This window comes from Rattus norvegicus, chromosome 15, assembly GCF_036323735.1.
Source record: "Rattus norvegicus strain BN/NHsdMcwi chromosome 15, GRCr8, whole genome shotgun sequence".
In the NCBI taxonomy this organism is placed as follows: Eukaryota; Metazoa; Chordata; class Mammalia; order Rodentia; family Muridae; genus Rattus; species Rattus norvegicus.
Window position 1 is genome coordinate 24,171,734 of NC_086033.1, and position 25,363 is coordinate 24,197,096.

General features: G+C 45.2%; 1 long non-coding RNA gene across 2 annotated transcripts; it reads right to left on the reverse strand.

Moving 5' to 3' along the window:
- Positions 1 to 758: 758 nt before the first annotated feature.
- Positions 759 to 14,493, reverse strand: LOC120097124 (uncharacterized). Of its 2 annotated transcripts, XR_005494380.2 has the most exons (4): positions 14,217 to 14,493; positions 13,019 to 13,250; positions 12,803 to 12,915; positions 759 to 1,798 (listed from the first exon to the last, which is right to left on the reverse strand). It is a non-coding gene; the product is annotated as an uncharacterized LOC120097124 (long non-coding RNA). The 2 variants fall into 2 exon arrangements; XR_010058131.1 differs by lacking the exon at positions 13,019 to 13,250.
- Positions 14,494 to 25,363: the final 10,870 nt, after the last annotated feature.

The following is a 25,363-nucleotide window of genomic DNA, read 5'->3' on the forward strand; positions in this document are numbered from 1 at the left end:
TTCTTCTTCTTCTTCTTCTTCTTCTTCTTCTTCTTCTTCTTCTTCTTCTTCTTCTTCTTCTTCTTCTTCTCCTTCTCCTTCTTCTCCTTCTTCCTCTTCCTCCCCTCTCCTCCTCCCCCTCTCCCCCTCCTCCCTCCCTCCCTCTTCATCTTCCTCCTCCCCCTCCTCCTCCTTCTTCTCTCTCTCTCTCTCTCTCTCTCTCTCTCTCTCTCTCTCCTCTCCCTCTCTCTCTCGTCCCTCTCCCTGTCTCATCCTTACATTAAATCTTTCCATGTGGAACCATGTTGGCCTGGTGTGGTTTGTCCAGACGCAAGCCGAGATTTCTACCGCAATACAGGTGACACTGCATAAAAATACCCAAGTCCAGCCCCTACTCAGATCTCTGCCTGTACAGAAATACACGGTACACAAGAGACTATCCCAGGAATCTATGCAGGAACTTTGAATGCTTTAGTTTTGTTTTCTGTATGAGTATGTGTGCTTCCGTAGGGATGTTGTGGACCTGAGCAGATGTGCCTGTGAAGGTCAAGGGACAGCCTCATTGTGAGTCCTCAGGCACTTTGCATCCTTTGTTTGAGACAGGGTCACCCATTGGCCAAGAATGTCACCCTGTAGGCAAGGTTAGCTGGCCCACAGGCTTCCAAGTATCTGCCTGCCTCACCTCCCGTCTCACCATTGCTGGGATGACAGATACGCCCACCCCACCATGCCCAGCTTTTCTTTGTGGGTTCTGTGGAATCCAAACTCAGGTACTCATGTTTGAAAGACAAGCATTTTATTAACCCGGCCATCTCCCCGGCCCATGTTTTTGTTTGTTGAGACAGGGTTTTACTCTATAGCTCAAACTTCTTCCTGTCTCTACAGACCTGTACCACCAAGACTTGCTACAGCTTCATCATAGAGTTAAAACTGAGAATCAGGTGGGCAAATGATTTGCCCAGAGTCACACAGTTAGTAAAGGGCAGAGTTAATCACAAGAATGAATATTTCTCCTCAGACTTCTCAGAAAGCAATCGCTGAGACCCTTCACTCTTCCACATGGCTCTCTAAAACGAGTGCCCCAGAGCAGTGGCTTAAGGTCATTTGAATGACAAACACGGTGTCTCATCCCACACCGCCAACACAAACCTTGGTTTAAAGCCCCCGTTCATCTGTTTCCAGTGGTGGGAGCTGCTAATGGCTCTGCCTTTCCCAGTTGAAACAGAGAAGGAAAACATTTGCAGGCTGAGGAGTCCCTCCCACTGTTTGTAGATCAAACACAAACAGAAGCTGTGGGAGCCTGGGCCATCTCTCACTGAGAATCAATATCGATGAAACAGACAAAATCCCCAAATCTCAAAATAACAAAAACAAAGATATCCAAGTCATAAAATCTGCTAGAGTCACAAAGACAGCACAACTCCAATCTCAGCTGGCTCAGAGAAAGTGTCCATTAACAAGGGATTAACACAAGGGAAATACACAACCAGTCAATGGAAATGAAAACATTTCACACAGCCTGGTCCATTTGAGCCCGCCCGAGGAGTGAGGAGGGGGCTCTGACTACAGAAAGGGGTCTCAGAAACCACCAGCCATGTTTCGAGTTAAAGGGACACACTGTGGGCCTGAAAGTTTGGAAACTTCAGCCAAGCAGATGAGAGAAAGTACTGACTAGAGGCCTCCTTTAATCCGGTCCTTGTGTTTTTCAGGTCCTTCCGGGAAAAGCCACACAGGCTCACCACAGAAGCTTTTTAAGTGTGGAGATTAGTCCAAGTCCTTGCATGTCAGAGCTTTTGGGGTGACGGAATGGCAACCAGTCCTGTGAGAATAAATTAAAAATAAATTAGGAATGCAGTTATCCTAGGCTATCACAAAATATGTGAAAGCATGCCTCATAAAATGGCAGTGTAGGGGGCTGGAGAAAGGGCTCGAGAGTGTATTCAAGGAGTGTATTCTCCTTTTCCGGACTACTCAAATTTAGCTCCTAGCCCCACCTTGCGCAGCTCACAACAGTCCAGAATTCCAGCCCCATGGATCTCAACACACTATACACACATGTACATACCTACACACAGATATACACGGACATGCAACTAGAACTGATTTTTAATTAAAGAAGGTACGGTGATGCAATGATCACATGAGGCCATGATTTGAATACTGTATCCTCTCAAATTTACGTTGATGTGCATCTGCCAGTGCGAAAACATTGAGAGGTGGAGCCCTTGGAAAGGGAATGAACCATGAGGGCCTGGCTCTGGAAAGTTAGGTTCATTCTCCTATAAAGACACTTGGGGACCAGTGAGATGGCTCAGCAGGGAAAGACATTTGGTGCCAAGCCTGCCAACCTGAGCCATCCCTGGGACCCATGTGATAGAAACGAAAAACCAGATCCTGTAAAGTTGGCATCTGACCTCTACACATGTGCCATGGCATGTACAGATCCCTCTCCCAATAAACAGAAAGATAGACAGACAGACAGACAGACAGATGGTAGATAGATAAGTAGTTGATAGATAGATGGTAGATAGATAGACAGACAGATAATAGATAGATAGTTAGACAGATATATAGATAAATAGACAGATGGTAGATAGACAGGTAGATGATAGATAAATAGATGGTAGATAGATAGATAGACAGACAGACAGATGGTAGATAGACAGATAGGTAGATGGTAGATAGATAGATGGTATATAGATAGACAGATGAAGAGATGATAGATAGATAGGTAAATGATAGATGGTAGATAGGTAGATAGATATGGATAGATAGATTAATGATAGATACTAGAAAGATAGATGATACATAGATAGAAGATAATAGATAGACAGATGGTAGACAAACACATAGACAGACAGACAGACAGGTAAATGATAGACAGATGGTAGATATAAAGATAGACAGGTGACAGATAGATGGTAGATACATAGACAGATAACAGATAGATAAACATATGTTAGATAGGTATAGATAGATGGTAGATAGATAGATAGATAGATAGATAGATAGATAGATAGGTAAATAGATACATGTAAAAAGTACTTAAATAAAGTACTGAAAGCTGCCTCCCCTTCCCATGCTTCTGCAATGTGTGGACAGAGGAAAAGTCACCATCTTAGAGATGGAATACAAGCCATTACCACTCTCCAAATCCCAGCTCCTAGGACAGCGAGAAATACATTTATTCTTTTTCTTTTCTGTTCTGTTCTGTTCTGTTCTTCCTTCGTTCTTTCTTTTCTTTTCTTTTCTTTTCTTTCCTTTCTTCTTCTTTTCTTTTCTTTCTTCTTCTTTTCTTTCCTTTTCTTTCCTTTTCTCTGAGAAATGGTTTCTCTGTGTAGCTTTGGTACCCTGGAACTCACTCTAGAACAGGCTGGCCTCGAACTCAGAGATCTGCCTGCCTCTGACTCCCGAGTGACGGGATTAAAGGCCACTGCCAGGCGAGAAATACATTTCTTTGACTTTTATGTTATCTGGCCTGAGGTACCTTACAGTAGCCTCAGAAAGGAATTTTTCATCTTAAAAATATCTGCTTAGACAAGATCATAAGCAAATACCAAAATAAATCAAGCAGGCCCCTGGGCAGAATGTACTATAATAATTATACAATATGTCTAATAATGCCTCTAGAGTTCAATTACATATATGCTTTTTTCTATGGTAAAATTCAAATGTGCTTGGAAGGGTTAACATTTATAAAAAGTGAAAATTCGGTGTCTCCAAATTTGTCCACTTGTAATGATATGCATTTGATGAGTATGTATGTAAGCAGATACAATGAGGGCAGATGAAGCAGTGTACTTGCTAATCATTGTGGTTTTGGATCTTAAAAATGGCCCCGTGAGCACAGCAACCTGGGGACCTGAACTGTGCCTGGCATCTGGAGTCTCCCTCCCACCCCATTCCAAAGAACAGAAAAGAACAGAATTAACTCCTCACTTGTGTTGAATAAAAAAAAAAAACAAAAAACAAAAAACAAACAAAAAAGCCAAACCAAACCAAAAACAAAACATTTCGACCCTTGGAAGAGAAACAATCGGTAATGGCTCACAGCTTTAGGACTGTGCTCTGTCCATGGTGATATCATCAAATAAATCAGAGGCTTTGGGGCAGAACATTGAAAACCAAGACTATCCTCAAAAGTAGATGATCGACGACAGTTTCCCACAACAGGGGTGCTGTCACCATCCTGGGAGAAAGTCTTGTTCTAATGGCTTCCCTGGCCATTAGAGGGTGTACTCCATCAGCTTTAGGCTTTAGAACTGCTTGTCCCCACGGCCTCCACGATGACACAGGTACACATTCAGGCTTGCAGTGTCTACCTACTTTTCTGGCTAGCAAAATCTCCCTGAGTCCATGAACTGCTAGCAGCTCACGTTTCCTGAGGAAAGCTCGTGAGTTTAGCATAGATGCGAAGCCCCTAAGTTTGCTCTTAGAGGCAGAGGATTTGACCCAGGTGGGGCTGGGGTGTGGTGGGGGGAAGCTAATGTAAAGAAAGGGCCAAGAATGATCTGGAGACTGTTTTCTTACATCTGACTTGGAAGAAGTCTTTTCTTGCAGGGTCCTCAAGCCTTTTAGGATCGCCATTTAGCAAGCAGAGACATTCGTGTAGCGTCCCAAAGCCACTTGCCCGCTGAGGGTTGTAAGGTATTCGCTCTCACAAGTGGCTGTCTGAGCTTCTCCACCCAGTGGGATTTCAACACAGTGCCTGGAGTCAACAAATCTCCCATGGCAGACACATGACAGTCATGGGTCATGTATATGTAAGGTCCTCAGGAGTTACTGGGCACTTAAGGCCTGTACAAGGTTTTGGGATCAGAACCCCTTTCTACAATCCAGTCTCATGATGGGAGTCCTGCTCCAGGTGCTGTGCTCAGAAGAAAAGGCTGATTCATGCCTTTCTCTGCAAACAGGAACTCATGAGACACAACCCAGCCAATGAGACGCTGAATTGGATTCTGAAAAATTTTGAGTTAAGGCTGGCAATTTGAGCCGGAAGGCTCCTATGCCCCACTGTCCTTCTCGTCTTCCTCTTGAGCTGTGGCAGCCTACAGAAAGGATGGCTCCAAGACAAAAGCCACCACATCACAAAGGCAGAATAGATGAATTCGAGGATTTGGGGTTCTTGAGGTTTCCAATCCAATACAGCAAGTTCAAGACTGCCTCTTGTAGTCTTGTTGTCTGAGCCAAATAAGCCCAACTCGTCACCAGTGCTCCCGTGCAGTAGTTTTCACGGCCAAATTCACTTCTGAGTGAGAAGCCATCGATGGGTGTGAGCTTCATACTCCTCATCCTCTAAATGGGTGTCTAATCTCTACCAACTCCCGGACTTCGTTGTAAAGAGCGGTTGGTGTAGACTGAGTCCTAGCCCAACATCTGGCGCTTGGTAACAGCTGGACCGACTATTGTCAAGTGTCATCTAGTATCTTTTTCTGTGGGAGATCTGGAAGGAACCGAGCTTTCCCACAGGATAGCACAGGACAACACTGTCTTCTGCAAATTTCCACTTCATAAAGGCCCTTGCCTGTGTCCCTCTATCTTCCTGCAGGAAGTGCCCTGCTTCCACTAACCTGTACTGGTTATTTCTAATGCTCGGACTGAGCCGTTGCATTGTTTTTGTGAAGCCAGATCCCTTGCCAACACTTATTTCATTCTGAGCACCAGCCATACCAACTTCTAACAGAGCATGTCAATAAACTCAGAGAAACAGTCTAGATCGTCAAGCCCCACCATCTGCATTTTTATCCTTGGCTGTTCTTTTCTGAATCCACAGAAGAATCATAACCCTGGTTGATTTTAAGTTTTACACTTGTAATCCCAGCACTTGAGACAGAGAGTCCAGAGTGTCAGAAGTTCAAGGCCATCTTCAGTTACAGGGTGAGTTCAAGGCCACCCTGGGCTACCTGAGACCCTGACCAAAACAAAACAAGGCAAAAAAACAGCTGAAAGAAAAGAAATACTGTCATTTAAAGTATCGTAGATGAAGCCAGATATAAACTGGCTTGTTCTGGCTTCACACCTGAAGACTAAAACCTAAAGACAGAGTCATGCTTATCTGAGCCTGGTAAGGGATGGGACAGAAAAGACAGCTACTGTGTAGAAAATTGCAGTTGGATGGGAGGAATAAGCCCTGTTTTGCTTAGCACAGTGAAGTTAGTGATTTATTATATATTTATAATAACTAGAGGAGAGGCTGGAGAGATGGTTCGGCAGTTAAGAATTCTTGTCACTCTTGCAGAAGACTTGGCTTCAGTCCCCAAGCATCTGTGTGACAAGTCACAGCTGTTTGTAACTCCAGGTACACATCCAGACACACCCATGGATACACATACCTACCATGCAGGCAAACACACACATATAACATAAACAAACAAATCTAAAAACAAAAACAAAAGCCAAAACAAAACAAAAAACTTGAAGGAATTTGAATGTTTTCAAAACCAACGTGATCGGAACGCTAATTAACTTAGCTCACTTATATGCTGCACACCACCCTGTCCCTCAGAAACACGCACAATTACCAGCAACTGGAAAAGAAACACAATCTAGGAGTGATCCAGGGCCACATAATAGCAGAGACACTCCCTTCTCTGAAATTCTGTGAAGTAAACTTACTATAAATGAAGTCTAAGTTTCAGCCAGGATCATGCAGAAGTCAGGGATTATGGGGAGACACCGAGGGTGGGGGCTGCTGGACCCTTCTCTCTAGTCTTTCCTCTAGTTATTTTAAATATATTAATAAATCACTCACTCCACTCTGATACAGAAGAGCAGGAGTCATTTCTCCCGTCTAACAAAGTTTTGGATAGGAGTCTTGTCCCTAAGCCTGGAAGCTTGTGTTCAGTCTTGAGACCCACATGGTGAAAGGAAGGGAGAACTTGTTCTCTGATCTCCACACATGAGCTGTGTGTGTGTGTGTGTGTGTGTGTGTGTGTGTGTGTGTGTGTGTGTGTGTGTGTGTGCGCGCGCACAGGTTCACGTGTGTGCGCACAATCAGTAAAGAATTTAAAAAGAACGCATCTGTTTGTCAGGCCCAGTAGCGATCATTAGCGATCATGTATCTCTTTGTCCAAGCAGATACTTTTGTCTTCGAAATGAAGAGTTGATTTCAGTGAACTCTTTCTGGGTATTTTACAGTTCCCAGTTTCCTAGAGGACTAGACTGACTAGGACTGTCTAGCAGACACATGAGGTGCACCATGAATGTGAATCTGACACAATTCTTTAACTTTTGTCTCAGTGCCTGCTTTTGAGTCCCCTGCCAAGCTAATGCGTCTAATGCCCTGATTGTCCTGTGTCTTCTGTCTTCCGCAGATGTTCAGGTTAGGATTCCTCTGCCACCCACAAGGTGAAAAGATAAACAAGGCCCCCGTGTGGTCTATGCTTGAGGTTGAGTTTCAAAATCAAGATTTCCAAAGAAACTGAAAGAATTCGGACTCGTCTCTGAATGTTCCCATACGTACACTAAATTAGACAGCAGCTCCGTCACTAAGACCTTTTCTTCTCTTGTTGGTATTTTTTAGGAATTTCTTTTGTGACATTTTAATTTTCACTCAGCTTTGTAGTTAATCTTCCATTCACTCTGTGTTCTTGTTCATTGGGGGACATTTTCGAAGTTGGTGACCCCTGAAAGGGCCAGAGACCCCTTTGCCAAGTCCTTGCAAAGCACCCCAAAGGCTGTTGGAGAGCTGTGCCTTTGTCTCAGGAGAGGTGACCAGCCACGGTCCCTTGAGATACGAGCAACGCAGAGAAGACAGAGATGTGTTTTCAGTCATATGAGATACATCCTCACAAACCCAGTGACAGAGTTAAAGAGGAGCGGGCCCCTGAGAAAACATGTTACACCGTCCTTTACAGAGTATATCTCAATCGATACTAAATACTGAGTTTATTTTTTAAAAGATTACAAAGTTAGGTTCTTAACTGGCTAGAGGGGCGATTACTTAGTTAAAAACATTCAAGCAGAATTCTGCTTCCGGAGTACGGTTCTGTGCACGTGCCGCAGATATGAGGCCTTCTTTATGGGGAGCTCTTAGGCAGGGTGAACTGTAGAGGACGTGAGGGAGTCCCCACCTCCACCAAGTTCATCCACTGGCCATTTAGTCATCCCTTTAAGTCGCCTGTACTGGCAGCCTGAAGTCTGAATGAGCCAGAGGCAACCCCAACTCAACAGCTGTCTCCAGAGGATGGGTTGGCGTCACCTGCTTAACGATGCAAGACCCTACAAGGACGAGTTTACAGACACACAGTGAACTACAAATGGTACTTAACTCTCTGCTCTGCAGTATGGGAAGGTAGGGGAAGATCCCATGGCTTGCTAATCAGCTGCTTGAAGAGTAAATAGCTATAATGAGCCCCTTCATTTGCTCACACAGAATGCACAAGCATTGGTAATGGTTTAATATGACACATTAGCTTTGCCAGATGGGTTGGTGTACGCCTTTAAGCACAGTGCTCCAGAGTCTCTGAGTTAGAAGCCAGCCTGGTCTACATAGTGGGCTCCAGACTGGCCAAGGATACATAATGAGACCTTGTCTCAAAAACAACAAAATGTATCTTTACAGTTCCTGTGGAATAACTGTTAGCTATTAGCCATTAAACACTAACCATTGGGCAGGCATCCCGCTAGTTGGGTGTGTACATTTTGTCCATGTTTCTCCTCAAGGTAAGGTTATAAGCACCTCATCACTATGTCACAGAGAAGAAAGCAGCCGGTCAATGAGGCTAAAATAATTAAGTCAAGACCATCTTGTTACGTGCCCCCCTTCCATCTGGAGATAGACACTGAAGCCTCATGGACCTGTGCCATTTGTATGTTGGTTATCTTACATCGTGGTACCTCACAGAACCAAACAAAAATCCACATGGGAGACATCACTGTTTTCTGTTAACCTTCCTATGCCAGTTGTGCCTAGCACTCATAATAAGTGCTCAGTAAATGTTTATAATGCCTAACAGTGAAGAAAGGCCAGCAGAAGGTAGGGATGGAGTATTAACATATTGCAAACTGAGAAAGAAGGGAAGGGGGGAGAGCGTTCTTAATTCACAGCGATGCCACATGTCACTCCGCACCCTTCTCGATGGCTACGTTTAATGATACCCGTGTGTGATTTACGTGGCCAGGAATAAAGTCAGCAGCAGCAGCCATCATTTCGCGAGCCTGCCTGGGCTCTTCCTACCTGCTGATTTCCATTAAAGGCTGCTTAGAAAAATAATTGTATGACGGGGCCCTGTTGGCATTAAACATCAATCATGGGTCTGGCTGATAAAATGCACCGTTCAAGGTGTGCAGAGAGACAAGCAGCCTTTTCTTTCTTCTTCATCTTTTTTCCCCCCTTTCCTCCCAAGATTCTTTAACTGGAGACAGGAGAAGCTGATGGTCCCCACCAAAATTGGCCACCTGTGTGCAAACGCCCTGCGGGGTGGTGCTAGCCATCCATGTCACGGAGACATCAGTCACGGATTCTGGCTGCAAGGGGTGCCCCAGTTTAATCTCATTTTTTGAATGAATTAATATTATTAGTTTTGACGAATTAATGGTATTAAACGTTTGAGGTTAGTATGAATTATGCCCACATACAACTATTACTAAACATGCCTCGTTTGTGGGCAAGAAAGCCTGCTGAATCAGTCCTGGGAAAGGCACCAGATCTGTCGCTTTCTACAGTGTCTTAGATGACTTATAAAGTTGGGGTGATGTACCTGGATGAGTAATTCTTTATAAATAAATTTGGATTGAAGCCACCACTAAAAGTGACTAGAATTCAGTGGTCAGACAAGGGAAACCCTAACTTTGTGGTGATTTTTAAACTATGGTCATATTATAATCCTTTCAAGAATAGCCTTTTTGAAAGCCTGGAGTCCCTCCACTCTTTTTAATCCTTCCCATACCTATTTGTGAAAGATAGATAGATAGATAGATAGATAGATAGATAGATAGATAGATGATTGATGGATAGATAGATTGATAATTCTATATTTATATGTATCTTTTCAATTGTAAGCCCTCTTTGTCTAACTTAAGTCTAAGTGAAGTGCCTATTATTAGGATCATGTGACAAAATTTATGTCTGCAGTTCAAGTTTTTGAGAACACAATGATCAAATGTAAACTGGTACAAAGATTTTTTTTCCTGAATGATACTTCAATTGTTTAAGGCCACAAACATATATATTTATACAGTTAGTAGCTTTATGCTTAATACTGTGGTAAGGGGGTCAAAACTTCAATCTTCTGCCTATAATAATTTACCAAAATTTGGTTGTTGATCAAAGGATAATTAAATTATCTCACAAACCTGGGAGTAAGAGTCTAAAGACCTTTCTTAACAGTAGGGCATCTCAGACTTACTTAGAAGTCGGTAATAAAGGTGGAGCAATCATTGTTGTGACAGTGTCTAAGTTCAAACTCCATTTCCATTGCTACAACAAAGTACCTGAGGCTGGGTACTTTATAAAGCCAAGAGGTTCATGTAGCTCACAGGTTTGGAAGTTGGTCATCTAAGTAGCATGGCGCTGTCCCTGGTGAGAACCGCAAAGAGGATGGCTTCATGAATGGAACAAAGAAGGGAAAATCATGGTGGGATGGGAAGCCAGACTGGCTGAGGAACTTCTTGGAGGGTTCCACAGGAGCTCATGAGAATGTCTTCCAAGGCCTCAGTGGTTTAATTACTTCCAAGCAGACCCCACTTCTTAAAGGATCTACCTTCTCACATCTTTGTACTGAGGACCAAGTGAAGACACACTCTAGACAGACACACTCAAACTACATACGAAACCAGAGCCAGGTCCAGAATAATTTCCTTTCAGCACACGATCAGTTATTTAGAAGGTGCTGTGGTATTTGACCTTGTCGTTATTGTTATGTGTCTTGTGCTTACAGAGTATCCCAACCTGAGTGGCCATTACTAACCAGCTCACCAGCTTCCTCTCGCTCTCAGGTCTCAGCCTAGATGACCCATTTCATATCACACCATTTCCAGATATTCGCCTCCTCTGCTTACAAAATTCCTGCTCAGTCTGTCTCTCTATAGGACAAGGAGTCATTATTTGGTGTCTGTTGGGAAAGGAAGTATTTCCTACCTTTGAACCACCCGGGAAGGGCAGGTCAGAACCACCACGGGCCTTTTCTGTTGCACTGTCATCCTTCTACACACCATTTTTATAGCTGTTGGAAGCTTCCTGCATGCAGGGAATGGCTGAGAAGACAGCCCAGCTTCTACTTAAGGGGGATTTCAACTGTGTACTCAGGATAACTAGGGTTTTTATAGCACGGAGGTTGGAAGAGACTTCAGGAGGTATGATGCTCGATTGTATGTATCAACTTCTGTGGGTCACAGGATCCCCAGATACTTGGTCAAACATTATTCTGAGTGTTTCTGTGAGGGAGGTTTTAGATAGGATTACCATTTAAATAAGTAGACTGAGCGAAAAGCAGATTCCCTTCCAGAATGCAGCTGGTACTCATCTAAGAGCCCGAATTGAACAAGAGCACTTACTGTCCTGCGAGAGAGAATCCTTCATTCCTGGGATGGTTATTTTAGACTGTCAACCTGACACCATATAAAATCATCTGGGAAGAAGTCTTGGAGAGGGACTGTATAGATGAAATTGGCCTACGGTTATAGCTGGGAGATGAGAAGACCTGTCCACTATGGGAGGTATCATTCTCTAGGCTTGTGGATCCCAGACAGGGTAAGTATAGCAAAGAACTGAGCACCAGTAAGCATGCATGCTTTCATTCTCTTACTGCTTTTGACTGCGAAATGTGACCAGCTGCTTCAAGTTCCTGTCCCCCTGACTTCCCCACTGTAATAGGTGACAATCTGGAATTATGAGCTAAAATTGACTCTTTTCCTCCTTAAGTTGTTTCAGTCAAGGTATTTTCTAACAGCAACGGACTGCAGTGAGAACAATAATAAACCAATACCCTGCTTAAATGCCTTTGAATGGATACATGGTTTTTCCTGCCTTCTGATTTGAGTGGAAACATCAGCTCTTTCCGAACTTGGAGCCCACTGTCTTCAGCTATGGCCACATCAGCTTTCTGGGTCTCAACCTTGCCAGTGCACCTGCAGACATGGACCTTGCCAGCCCCAGTAATTGCATGACCTAATCCTAATCTATATACACATGACAGGTAGATGATAGATTGATGGATAGATAGATAGATAGATAGATAGATAGATAGATAGATAGATAGATGATAGGTGATAGGTAATATGTGATAGATATATCAATTGATAGGTGAAAGATAAATGATAGACAGACAGACAGACAGACAGACAATAGGTAGATGACAGATCTTAGGTTTTTATTACTGTGAAGAGACACCATGACTATGGTAACTCTAAAGGACAACATTCAGTTGGGGCTGGCTTAGAGTTTCAGAAGTTCAGTCCATTATCATCAAGACATGAAGCATGGCAGTGTCCACACAGACGTGGTTCTGGAGAAACAGTTGAGTTCTACATCTTGATCTGCAGTTAGCAGAAGGGGACTCTTCTGAACTGGGCAGAATTTGAGCACTAAGAGCCCTCAAAGTCCACCTACATAATAACACATCTCCTCCAACATGGCCATGTCTAGTCCAACAAGACTACACCCCCTAATAGTGCCACTTCCCATGGGCCAAGCATATTTGAACCACCACAGATAGATAGGTAGATGACAATACACAGATAGATAATAGACAGATAAAGGGACATGCAGATAGGCAACGGAACAGGGCCATAGATAGTTATGAATGTAGCTGGGGTTTCTACTCAATAACAAACTCTTACAAATACAATATCAGTTACTTTTCCCATTATAGAGACCAAATACCTGACAAGAAGCAACTCGAGGGAGAAGAAGCTATTTCCAATTACATTTAAGGAGACTTGGTGCGTCTGTGGTAGGAAAGTCTTAAGGCAGGTGCTGATAGAGTGTCTGCAGTCCTGAAGGAGAGAAGGACGAAGGCTCAGCTCTTTCTCAATTTTATGCAGCCCAGGACCACAGCCCACAGAATGGTACCACATACAGTGAGGTGTGTCTTCTCACCTCAGTTGGCGTAATTGAGAAACTCCCTCATAGGCACTCCACGTGTCTCCTAAGTGGCTTCCGAAACCATCAAGGGGACAAGACAAAACAGCACAGAGACCTCTCCTCCAACCGTCATAGTATCTCTATCACGAGCAGGACACTGAGAAAGGACATCTTCCTATTCCCATGGATACACAAGCCTTAGAAAGCCACGTCCCTTCCGTTCGATGGTATTGAATTTGCATATAACCTATAGAATCATTCCACATGTTTTAGTATTCAACAGGATGTAAATGTTACGTAAATGATCCTTATGCTATATGGCTTAGGGAATAAGGAAAAGTCTGTGTATGCTTCAGCAAAGGTTCTGTTTGGGTTTTTTTTTTTAAATTGTTTGCCTCTGTTTGAATCTGTGGAACCCTTGACTGTGAAAAGCCACCTATATTCCTGGAAGTGGCCTGAATATGGAAGATATTGTGATCTGATTAAAGAGCTACTAATGTCATAGTTTGCTTTAGCAACTGCCCAGCAAAAACTGTTTGTCAACAGCTCTGAGACAGTAATTTGAGATTCCACTCCAGCACCGGCAAGGCCTGTGGTCTGAGCTGCTTGTTCTCAGAAGGCAGCTGATGCTATTTCCGTGCCTCAGCATTCTTACCAGTGTAACCAGGACACCGTGGGCGGAGCCCCGTTCCCTGCAACAGTCCTCTGTGTGCACTGCTCCAAGCAACTGCGGCAGAAGGGCAGCCTCACCCTTTGCACCCTCCACGTTTCCATGGTTATATTAGTAAAGGATGACGTTTCAGGGTTAGAAGTGTAGCTCTGTGGCAGAGCATTTGTTTGCTTAGCATGGGCAAAGCCGTGGCTTTGCTCCCTACCTGTAACACAGCAGCAGCAACAACAACAACAGTTACATCTGAATGATACCCGGGCAAAGGATTCCTCTTGTTGCCGCCTCCCAGACTCTCAACGCAGGACCCAGGAGTAACGCTCTACACTGGTGGGGGAAGGGGGGCAATGCAAGGCTCTGCCAGTGTGAGCGGTTCTCTCCACGTAGGGAACTCAGGCGTGGACTAAGTTATTCCTGAAGCTCCAGGAGAGCTGCTATCACCCCTGTATTTTCATTTAGCCCGCTAATATGGAGGCCCTTTGGTCTTTACTCAGACCTCTTCTCCAGTTCCATCTAACTCAGCCTGCCCCTTAGAGTATAACTCACCTCTGAATGCACTTTGGGAAGCTGCTGGACTCCAGCCTGGGTCTTCACAACCTTGACCTGGGCCTAGGAGTGAAGGAGCTTAGCCAGCCCTGGGATTGAGCATTTCTCCATAATGCTGTCCGATTCCAGAGTCCCAAAAGTGATCATCCACCTTTTTCTGCTGGTGGGGGGTGGGGAGAATGACCTTTTCAAGAAGCTATACAGACAGCTGAGCTCTCCCTCTCTTCTCTCCCCTCTCTCCCTCTCTCCCTCTTCTCTCGCCCTCTCCCTTCTCTACTTCTCCCTCTCTCTCCCTCTCCCTCTCCCCTCTCTCCCTTCCCCCCCTCTGTTCCAATGCTTTTCTTTTCCAACACTGTTATACTTTTTTAAAACTTTTAATTATAAAAACTTTTATTTATAGGGATGTCTGCGAGTCTGTACATGAGCGCTTGCAGAAGCTAGAAGAGGGCATCAAGTTATGAGCCACCTGATGTGGGATAGGAACTGAACTTGGTCCTCTGGAAGAACAGCGAACACTCTTAGCTGCTGAGCCATCTCTCCAACCCCGCAGAGACGTAATCTTTAGACATCTTTTTCTGTCCTTTCCCAAAGATCCCGAGTGTTCTTTTTGTACCAGTATATTTTATACCACCCCTACCAACTGCCAAGTAGACTCTACTCTCCCACAGTAATTAGCCCTAACCGATATTTAAGTGCTTAATTTTTTTCAAGTTCTGTTTGTTTTGCCCATGACACTAATTTATGGTTAGGTTATAGTGACGGCAACCACCATCATTTAAATTTCTAAGAAGTGCGTAAGCTTCTAAGGGACCTCATTTTGGGGAGGGGTGGGGAGAAGACTTAAGGTGTTGTTTATTTTATTATTATTATTATTACTTTAAAATGATCCCAGGATTCTTCTTTCCATGCTTAACTCCATCTAGGGTCTTTAGGGATAATCAGCAGTGAGCCTGTGTGGGTAAAACGGCCCTGAGCTATTCTTTAAGTTAATTATCACTTCTTTTGGTGCCGTGAATGGCTGTTCAGTGACACCGTCAGCAAGTGGAAGGAACCAAATTACTTTAATTATGGAGTAATTGCACGGAGTGATGGTAATTAAATCTTGATCAGTTTAAGTGAGTGAATTAATTGCTCTAACTTGGAATGCACACCACCACAAGAGGGGTTGTTTTGCCGTTTAATTAACACCATCCACTGAAGTCTTATCATATCGGAAATGTAGACAATTAATGAGTCCGATATTACTCTCACCTTCACAGGAACCTGAGCCGAATGCCCTGGCAATGGCGGCAGCATGCTTGGTACGCCTGTCACTTGTGTAGACAAACCGGCTGTGATCTCTGTGCCTCTTGGGAGAAATGTTCAGACAGAAATGCTTCCATGTATTAGCTTCTGACCCCATTCCGTTTCACTATTCTCTGACCTGTGCAACAATATATATTTCCAAGGTGTGCAATGTTTTAAAGTCTGCAGCCTCAATTTCACTGTGACCCTGAGATACTTTGTTCCCTTTGCCTTTGGGAAGATTTGGTGCTTACACAGACATACTTAGGGGCTTTGTAAAATTTGCTCACTTCTCAGTCTTCACTTTTTTTTTTTTCCGGAGCTGGGGACCGAACCCAGGGCCTTGCACATGCTAGGCAAGCGCTCTACCACTGAGCTAAATCCCCAACCCCTACGGTCTTCACTTTTTAAAATAGCGTTTCTGTCCCTTTCTAGTGCCCATTTTCAGTGTTGGGAATCACTTTGTGTTTATAAAGCCCATAGAATCCTTTCTGGACCCAGATCGCCAATGCTTGAAACTATGAAAACTTTTGAAAATTGCCAGCACCCAAGCCCTGTGCAGAATTTAGGGGGTGGGGGCTGAGAAGGAAGCACAGACATGCTTTTAAATTCCTTAGATGACCCTAGTGTACACCACAGGTTGAGAACAACTTACCTAGAAAGGTCCAGTTTAAAAGAATGAGGTAGAACTATTCCGGGTTTTCTAAGAAAACACCAAATTCCTTTCCAATGTGGTTGTACCAGTTTGCTTTCCCACCAGCAATGGAGGAGTGTTCCCCTTGCTCCACATCCTCACCAGCATGTGCTATCCCTTGAGTTTTTGGTCTTAGCCATTCTGATCGGTATAAGGTGGAATCTCAGGATAGTTTTAATTTGCTTTTCCCTGATGACTTAGGACTTAGAACATTTCTCTAAGTGCTTCTCAGCCATTTGAGACTCCACTGTTGAGAATTCTGTTTGGTTCTGTATCCCATTTTCTAATTGGGTTATTAGAATTGTTGGGGTCCTTCTTGAGTTCTTTATCCATTTTGAATATCAGCCCTCTGTCAGATGTAGGGTTGAAGACCCTTCCCAACCTGTGGGCTGCTGATTTGCCCTATTGACAGTGTCCTTTGCCTAGTAGAGATGGCGAGATGGCGAGATGGCCATGAAAATGAATGGAAATCTGCAACTGACAGGATGAGGAGGTGGGGCTGGGGGGCATGCCCAAGATGAGACAGAGACCTGGGATAAGAGAGGCACCCAAGAACCGATGGGGGTGACCTTAGCTGTGACTCACTACACTGGGGATATGAAACCTGAAGAAGCCACCTCCTGTAGCAAGACAGGAACCCCAGAGAAGCAGTAGGAGACACCACCCACCCACAAAACTTTCAAGCCAAAATTTATCCTGTCTTCAAGAAATACGGGCCTGGGGGATGGAGCAGAGACTGAGGCAATGGCCAACCAATAAGTGGCCCAACTTGAGACCCATCCCATGGGCAAGCACCAGCCCCTGACACTGTTAATGATATTCTGTTATGCTTGCAGACAGGAGCATGTTGTTCTCTGGGAGGCCCCACCCAGCAGATGACCCAAACAGATACAGACACCCACAATCAAACAATGGATGGAGCTTGGGGACTCTTATGGAAAAATAGGAGAAAGTCTTGTGGGTCCCTGAAGGGGATTGAACTCCATAAGAAGACAAACCGAGTCAACTAACCTGGACTTTTGGGGCTCTCAAAGAGAATACACAGGCTAGACCTAGGCCTCCTCTCTCATGTGTAGCAGATGTGCAGCTTGGGCTTCACGTGGATTCTGAACAACTAGAGTGGGGATGGCCAAAGCTGTTGCCTGTACGTGGGATGTGTTCTTCTAGCTGGGCTGCCTTGTCTGGCCTCAGTGGAATAGGAAGTGCCTAGCTTTGCAGAGACTTAAAGTGCTAGGATAGGGGGGATACCCAGGGAGCCCTGATCCATACAGAGAGGGTATCCCAGGGTAGGGGGATGGGGGAAGGATTGTGGGAGGGGTCACTGGGAGGGGGCAGTGAGCAGGACATAAAGTGAATAAGTAAAAAAAAATTTTTAATTAATCTTTAAAAAAAGTTGAAGTCTTCTGAGCTGAGCATAGCAATATTGATGTGTGTGCAGTGGGGTTCACTGGGCATCACTTTAAGCGTCAGTGGAAAGTAACGAGTGGCCTAGTTTTTGGAGGAAATGGTGGTTTAGCCCGTTGTGAGCAATGAGCAAGCTTCTTGAAGCCAGGCATTAGCAAAACCAGAACTGGAACCTAATCTCTGATTTCCGCCCACAGACGTGGAGTCTCTGTACAGGCTCCAGGCACGGGAGATCGAACTAAGATGACACGGACACTCCCCCAAGTCTTTACAGAGGACTTGATATGAGAGTTGGGTGTTGGAATAACCTTCCATGCCGAAGGGTCTGTTTGGGGTATTACACGTAGTCTTGCTGTGGATGACCAGAGCATGCAGTGCGAAAGATAGAAATACATGGAAGAGAATGGGCCAATGCCGTTGATGACCACTCCCAAGCCGGGTAGATAAATGTATTCAGCTTATTGTGGGACGAACCAGTGAAAAGCTGGTGTACAGAACACTTCAGTGACAGGGAGCTGGGGGACAGGACCAGAGCTGTTGTGGGAGGTCCTGGAGAGGTTTAAAGAAGCACTTGATTGATGAGAACAATCAAGAACAGGGATGGTTTTATAGTGGGTATTCAGTAATTGAATACCAGAACAAGAGGGGATGAAGGCTAGGCCAAGAGTACAGTTTCGGGTTTTGTTGTTTTGGGGTTTTTTTGTTGTTGTTTTTGTTTTGTTTTGTTGGAGAAGCAGGCTAGCCTAGTCGTCTCTGGAGAAGGGGGCTAGCCTAGCCATCTCTGTCAGCAGAGCCTCTTTGCCTTTGCTCTTTTCTAATCTGATGGAGGAGGGAAGTTACCTGCTCCTATTCTGTGAGCATGGCACGCGCTCAGGGAGGGAGGGCGCAAGCTAAGCTGTCCACCACACGTTTTGCTTTCTCAATGGGCAAGGCTCTTGATTCCTTAAATGGTGTTAAATGTTGAAGACTCTTTGGGAGTGAAACAACCTAATAGCGTTTCTATTGAAAGACTTCTTAGGAGCCCTGTGGAGGATACTCTTGGTTACAATGCCACGAGTACAGATGATTGAGCAGAAACAGAGGGTGACGAGAACAGAGAGCAAGGAGTAAAAAGATGGGAAGAGAGGGTGTGAGGGAGAGGAGGACAGGAAGGACAGAGTGGACAAAGGTGGGAATGGAGAGGAAGGGCTAGAGAGGAAAGGGTGGAGACCGTAGAATAGAGAGGATGGGAGAGAGGAGTGGGAAGCACATGGGAGGGGCAGAGTGGGAGGGAGAGCAGGAGGTAGAGCGTGAGAACAGGGTGGGAGGAACAGGTTGGATGGGAGACGAAGAAATAAAATAACTGCGAGAAACCATCTGACATTGCAGACTTGCTTTTTTCACCCCACAAAAGGAAAACTCTAATGTTTAAAGTTCCTGCCTGGACAAACAGAACTGACCTGGGGCCTCTGGCGTGTGAAGCCCTCTTGTTCCAGCTCTGGGAACACCCTACAGCAGGCTGTTCTCCTTCAGATGGGAAGCCCTGGCAGTGCTAGTGAGGCTATGATTCAGAGAGGTTACACTGGGAACAGACACCCCTGGCTTTGGACTTTCCTGGGGGAAGGACTGTCGGGTGTCCCAGGGCAGTGAGTCACAGATAGCAAGGACAGATGACGGAAAGTGACAGGTAACCCTCTTGAGCTCGGCTCTTGGTCTCAGAGTCTAACGCATCCCAGTCAATCTCTAAGGAAGAATAATAAGTGGGCGATTCTGCTGAAACTCCAGAGCAGCAAAGCCCTGAGGATGAGGAGGGAGAGAAGAAACTTCCTGTGGTGTCGGGTAGGAAGTAGTTGAACAGCGAAGACAGCTGATCACAGTGCTTTTTAAAAACTAAAGAGATAATTATATTCCTCTCTGCGCTTTAGTGTGTGTGGGGTGTGTGTGTGTGTGTGTGTGTGTGTGTGTGTGTGTGTGTGTGTGTGTGTGTGTGCATGTCTGTGCGCTGACACACAGGAAGGCGTCAGGGGTCCTCCGTTACTTTGGATAGGATCTCTCACCCCATCTGGAGACCTTGGGTTTTTCAGTGACGCTGAAAGCAGCCAGCAAGTTTCCATGATTCTCCAGCCTCCCCTACTTGGCTTCCCGACGACGTGACGTACGGGGTTACAGGCACTTACCACCATGCGTGGCTTTTTATACGGGGGCTGGATCTGAACTCTGTAAGGCTTAGCAAGTGCTTTTACCCTCTAAGCCATCTCGCCAGACTCCTGAACATTATTTTTTTTTTTAATTTTTAATCCTTGAAATGGTGATTCTGTGGTATGAAAAACAGATGTCTAACGAAAACTCGTGTGACGGAGGGAAGGGGAAACAGACTAAACGGTGGAGCAGGAGCAGAAGATCACATAGGATTGCAGCTCCTAACGATTATAAGGTTGGCACTGTAATCCTCTGGGGCGGGGAGAAGGCATGAGAAGATCTTAGTCTCTTTCCTTTTAGTCTCTTTTGGGGCTTGGGATTGCCTCGAATAGCTTAATTTTAATCTGTGGCAGCACAGGTTACGTAAGTGGCTTGGGGCAGAGCGCTTCTTAGCGTTTCCTTCTGTTCCAGTCCCCGCAGATGCTCTGAGGAGCGCGCTCACCGGTTTGATGCATTTCGTAAGAATTCAGACAGTTTGTTTACCTAGTACATCTACAGGGCTCCTCGGCAGATTACCGAACCACTCGGAAAATGAGGGTTCTATTAGTTCACGACCTTGTGTTTTAGTGGGGTGGGGGGAGTGGCTTTGAAGCCCATAAAATGTGTTAATGTAGGGATAGAAATCTTTATCCCCCCACGTATACTCAGTCCAATCAACAGGAAGGATTAGGTCCTAAATAATCTGACATTAGTATTAAAACAAACATTTACAAACATGTGCGCCCATTACTGGCTATTATGTATGGGGCTTTAGTTCTTTATCCCCCAACCTTTTTCTAGAAGGCGTCACTATATGTGACACTAGGTAGGGAATGCTAATTAAGACTTAGGTCACCTTTTCATTCAGCAGCAGAGGAAAAGCCGCGATGACCGTTTGAGAAAGGATAAGTGAACGGGGTGTCACACAAGAGGGGGCCTAAGGCCAGCTTTGCTTCACGCTCTGCTGGTGACCTGCTGGTGACCGTGAGCACGCCAGGCACCTGTGTACGGGGTTCACAACTGAGTTCCCAGTCAGTCGGAAGTGGCGCGGGAGCAGCTGGGACTGTCCTCGAGTACCAGTTGTGTCCCTTGCTGCTGAGGTCAGATGAGACAGAGGCAACTTTTAAGGTTTGTGTTGCGTGTGGTTTGAAAGGCGCAGTCCATTGTGGTGGGGGAAGTTACAGTCGCTTGAGTACGAGGCAGCCGATAAGGGAGGCGGAGAGCTATGAATGCAGGCAGGTTTGTCTGTTTGAGTCGGTTGATGGCTCCAGCCCGTGACGTGGTACCTCTCACTTCTGAGTAGGTCTCCCAGCTCAGTTAAACCATTGTAGAAACAACTTCATTGACGCACTCAAAGCTGTGCTTCCGTCGTGACTCAAGACTACAAGTTGAACTGACACTCCATATTGCCAATCACACCTTGCTATGCCCAGCGAACTTGTTCCAGGACCACGCCCCCCATGCCATCCCCTGAGCAACTCATCCCTACAGACGCACACAGCGAAATCCTTGGATGCTCAAATTTCTTCTATAAAATGGCAAACTGGGGCTGGGGATTTAGCTCAGTGGTAGAGCGCTTACCTAGGAAGCACAAGGCCCTGGGTTCGGTCCCAGCTCCGGAAAAAAGAACCAAAAAAAAAAAAAAATGGCAAACTATGTGTATATAGCAGATGTGCACCAGCCATATATACCTTAAATAGATCACGCCCAGCTTACTTATACATCGTGCACTATAGATGCAATGCAAATGGTGTTTGTGTCATTAGAGAATAAAGACTAAAAGAAATTCTGTCTGAATAATACAGATGGAGGGTTTTGTTATATATATATATTCATATATATATATATATGAATATATATATGTATGTGTGTGTGTGTGTGTGTGTGTGTATAAAGTTCATAGCTGATTGACTCTGATGTGGAACTTGTGGACTGCAGATCATGTGTTTTATTTTAATTGTTTTTGAAAATAAACTTTTACTTATTATTAAAGACGCATCTCTCTCATTTTCCATTTGATTGAAAACGGCTTTTATCCTAAGTCTCTCTGGTTGTCTCACTTCTTGACTCTTTACATCAGCATCTCTGATGGCTTTCATTCTAACAGAAACTGTAACTACATAGAAGTCTAGTTCCTGCCCTTGCTTTCACGAAGCTTGCCGTCTGCAAGACTCCTTCTTTACAGGTTAAATGGTGGTGGGTTACGAACATGACGCTGAAGTGACATTTTACCTTGGTGCCAATGAATGGAATCAGTTACATGAGGCTCCTGGCAGGCAGGAAATCATCCGTAGATGGGATGTAGTCTGCCTATGTTTTCAAAGAGCACAGCCGGGATTGGGGATTTAGCTCAGTGGTAGAGCACCTGCCTAGCAAGCGCAAGGCCCTGGGTTTGGTCCCCAGCTCCGAAAAAAAGAAAAAAAAAAAAAAAGCACAGGCATCGCTCTGGTTCGTGAGGGATGAATAAGGCCGACAACATACCCTAAAACACATCTGTCGGGACAGAAAAGCTTGATCGTTACTATGACTGACTTAAAATTAGCAAGCTAACATCCTGAACTCAAAGCAGGAAAATTGCTCACAGCCGACCTCCTCAGACAGTGCACAGTCCCCCCAGATAGGTGACGGGGAGACTGGCAAACACAGAGGATTCTATCTGCTTCAGCAAGAAAGGGCGGCGGGATTTTAAATCCTTCCACGAAGTAAAATGTCACTTGCCTGTGTCTTAGTTAGGACTTTCTTGCTGGGGAAAGATGCCATAGCCATGGCAACTCTTATAAAGCAAAACATTTCATCGGGGCTGCCTTATAGTTCAGAGGTCTCATCCATTATCATCATGTTGGGTAACATGGCGGCATGCAGGCAGGCAGTGCTGGGGAGGTAGCCGAGAGTTCTACATTCAGATCCACAGGCAACAGGAAGAAAGAGAGACATTGGCTTGTCTTGAGCCTCTGAGATCCCAAAGCCCACCCCAGTGACACCCTTTCTCCAAGAAAGCCATACTTCTATAACAAGGTCACACCTCCTAATAGTGCCACTCCCTGTGGGCCTATGGGGGCCACCTTCAAATCACCACAGCCTGTTAACCCTGCCTTCCCAATTCCTGACTGAGTATGGGTCCAATTATCAATTGAATACCTTCAAACACTGAGAGCTGATAGTGACCTGGTGCTAGCAATGCATGGAGATGCTGCTCCCAGGGCCTTAGAGGTTGGGGGAGGGATGGTCTTAGCCCAGCTTATTTCCCCTTGTGTCTCAGCATCTCTTATAAGCGCATGTTTCCAGGGATCGGACTTGGTTGGGATATTCAGGCTGCATTCCCAGCACAAAGAGTTGGACTTGGTAGAATTTGTCTGGTTTGCTTTCTTGGCTATGTGTTTCAAAGTGCACCAGGTCCAAATTCCCTTGCTAAGGAAATGTTAAAATGCCTCCAATGAGTCTGACTTCAATTCCCTGGTTGCCAAAATAGCAACTCTGGAATCAAAGCAAATCTCAGTGGCAGCAGCATTGGGCAACGTTCCCATCTAATGAAATTAGCATGGTTTGCCCGTGTCTAGCAACTGTCCAGGTGAGAATTCCTGGTCGAGGAGGGAGAGGGAAGGTCCCTTGCTAGCTCACTCGACTCTTGAAGAATTAAAATAGATCTTAGTTGTTCTAGCTTCAACTTTTGCTTATTTCCCCCTCTTCCCTCTCTCCCCTCTCCCTACTTTTTCCCTCCCCATCATCCTTCATTAGGAAACAGCCTACCGGCTTGTAGAAGCAGACCATGAAAGAACAATTGTGACAGCTGCTGAGATGTTCCTGCTCCGGCCATCTCATGCAGGAGGCATAAAGACCCCAAGCAATGTACCGTGGCTCCCAGGACACTGAGGCCTCTCTTCTTGTGGATGACCCTGATACTGCTTCATCTTGGGGGGTCCCAGGTCTTCAGATTCAGGCCTTTATCAGGAGATAAAGACTTTAAACATGAGTCATCTGGACTCTGCATTTTCTTTGGGACAACAAACACTCATCAGCTCCCTTAACCAAGCTGTATTCCTGGAATGTGTCAGGGAAGGAAACAAAGGCTCCTGCTCTCTTGAGTTTGTGCTCCATCCACCCAAAACCTGGGGGCTGCCTGATTTTGTTTGGGACTGCAGGTTATATAAGGGATCCCGTGAGGGTGAAGGCATAATTCTGGGAATCCATAACTCACAAATATCACACACATGCGCATTGTTTTCTTTACAACTTCCCATGTTTGTTCTAAAGCAGAACAGGATTCAACTTTCCCAAAGCACCATGCTTTCCAGAAAGGACTCTCAGAAAGCACAAAGTTCTCAGTGCTATGGATATGGATATGAAGTGGCCCGCCCTTCACCCAAGGCCATGCATTAAATGCTTGTCCCCAGTTGCTGGTGGTGGTCAAAGAGATGCAAAAAAATTTGGGGGACAGGGGCCCATCTGGAAGAAGTAGGCCACTGGAGTGGGTCCTCGGAGGTGTTTTTTTCCTGGCTTCTTGATTGTCTATTCCTGTGGTTCCTGTCTCCCATGAAATGAGAAGCCTCCACCACAAGCTGCTGCCACTACAATATCCTGCCAACCAGGAGCCCACCATTAATGGAGCCAAGGACTATGGCTGAAGCCTTTGAAACCATGATCCAAAAGTGAGCCCTTTCTCCCTTAAGTTGTTTGTGTAGTTTGTCATCAGGAATCTATCTGTCTGTATGTCTATCATCTATCTATCTATCTATCTATCTATCTATCTATCTATCTATCTATCTATCTATCCATCCATCCATCCATCCATCCATCCATCTATCTATCTATCTATCCATCCATCCACCCACCCACTCATCTATCCATCCATCCATCCACCCACCCACTCATCCATCCATCCATCCACCCATCTACCCACTCACCCATCCATCCATCTATCCATCCATCCATCCACCCACCCATCGATCTACCCACCCACCCATCCATCTACCCATCCACCCATCCATCCACCCACCCACCCATCCATCCACCCACCCACCCACCCATCCATCCACCCACCCATCTATCCATCTTGTAAACTAACACTTAGGCATGGTCTAAAGTGGGCAGCAACAGCCATACTTATTACTTTTCTTGACAGAAGCAATGGGGGTTTAAACACTGAAGACAAAAAGGATACCTAACTTCTCGGTGAGACGTAAAAAGCGCCGAGCTCTCCCGCGGTTTGCCGGCAGTTACTAAAGCAATAGTAGATAGACCACAGTGATAATAGGCTAATTTTGTATGTTCCAGAACTGTGTGTGGTGAGAATAAAAGGTGCCCTGCCTTTTACCTGCTCTCCTCACTTCTCAGTGCGCTTTTGCTTTGCTAGCGCGCTGACGTGCTCTTTAGCGTGTTTCTCTTGTTTAAGGCATTAGTGTCTTTCTTTTGGAGATTTTCTTAGATCTATGTCACATATAATGTCTTCTTTGACTTTTTGTTTGTTTGTTTGTTTCTAAGACAGGGTTTCTCTTTATAGCCCTGGTTGTTCTGGAACTCACTCTGTAGACCAGACTAGCCTTAAACTCAGAGATCCTCCTGCTTCTGCCTCCCAGATGGTGGGATTAAAGGCATGCACCACCATGCCTGG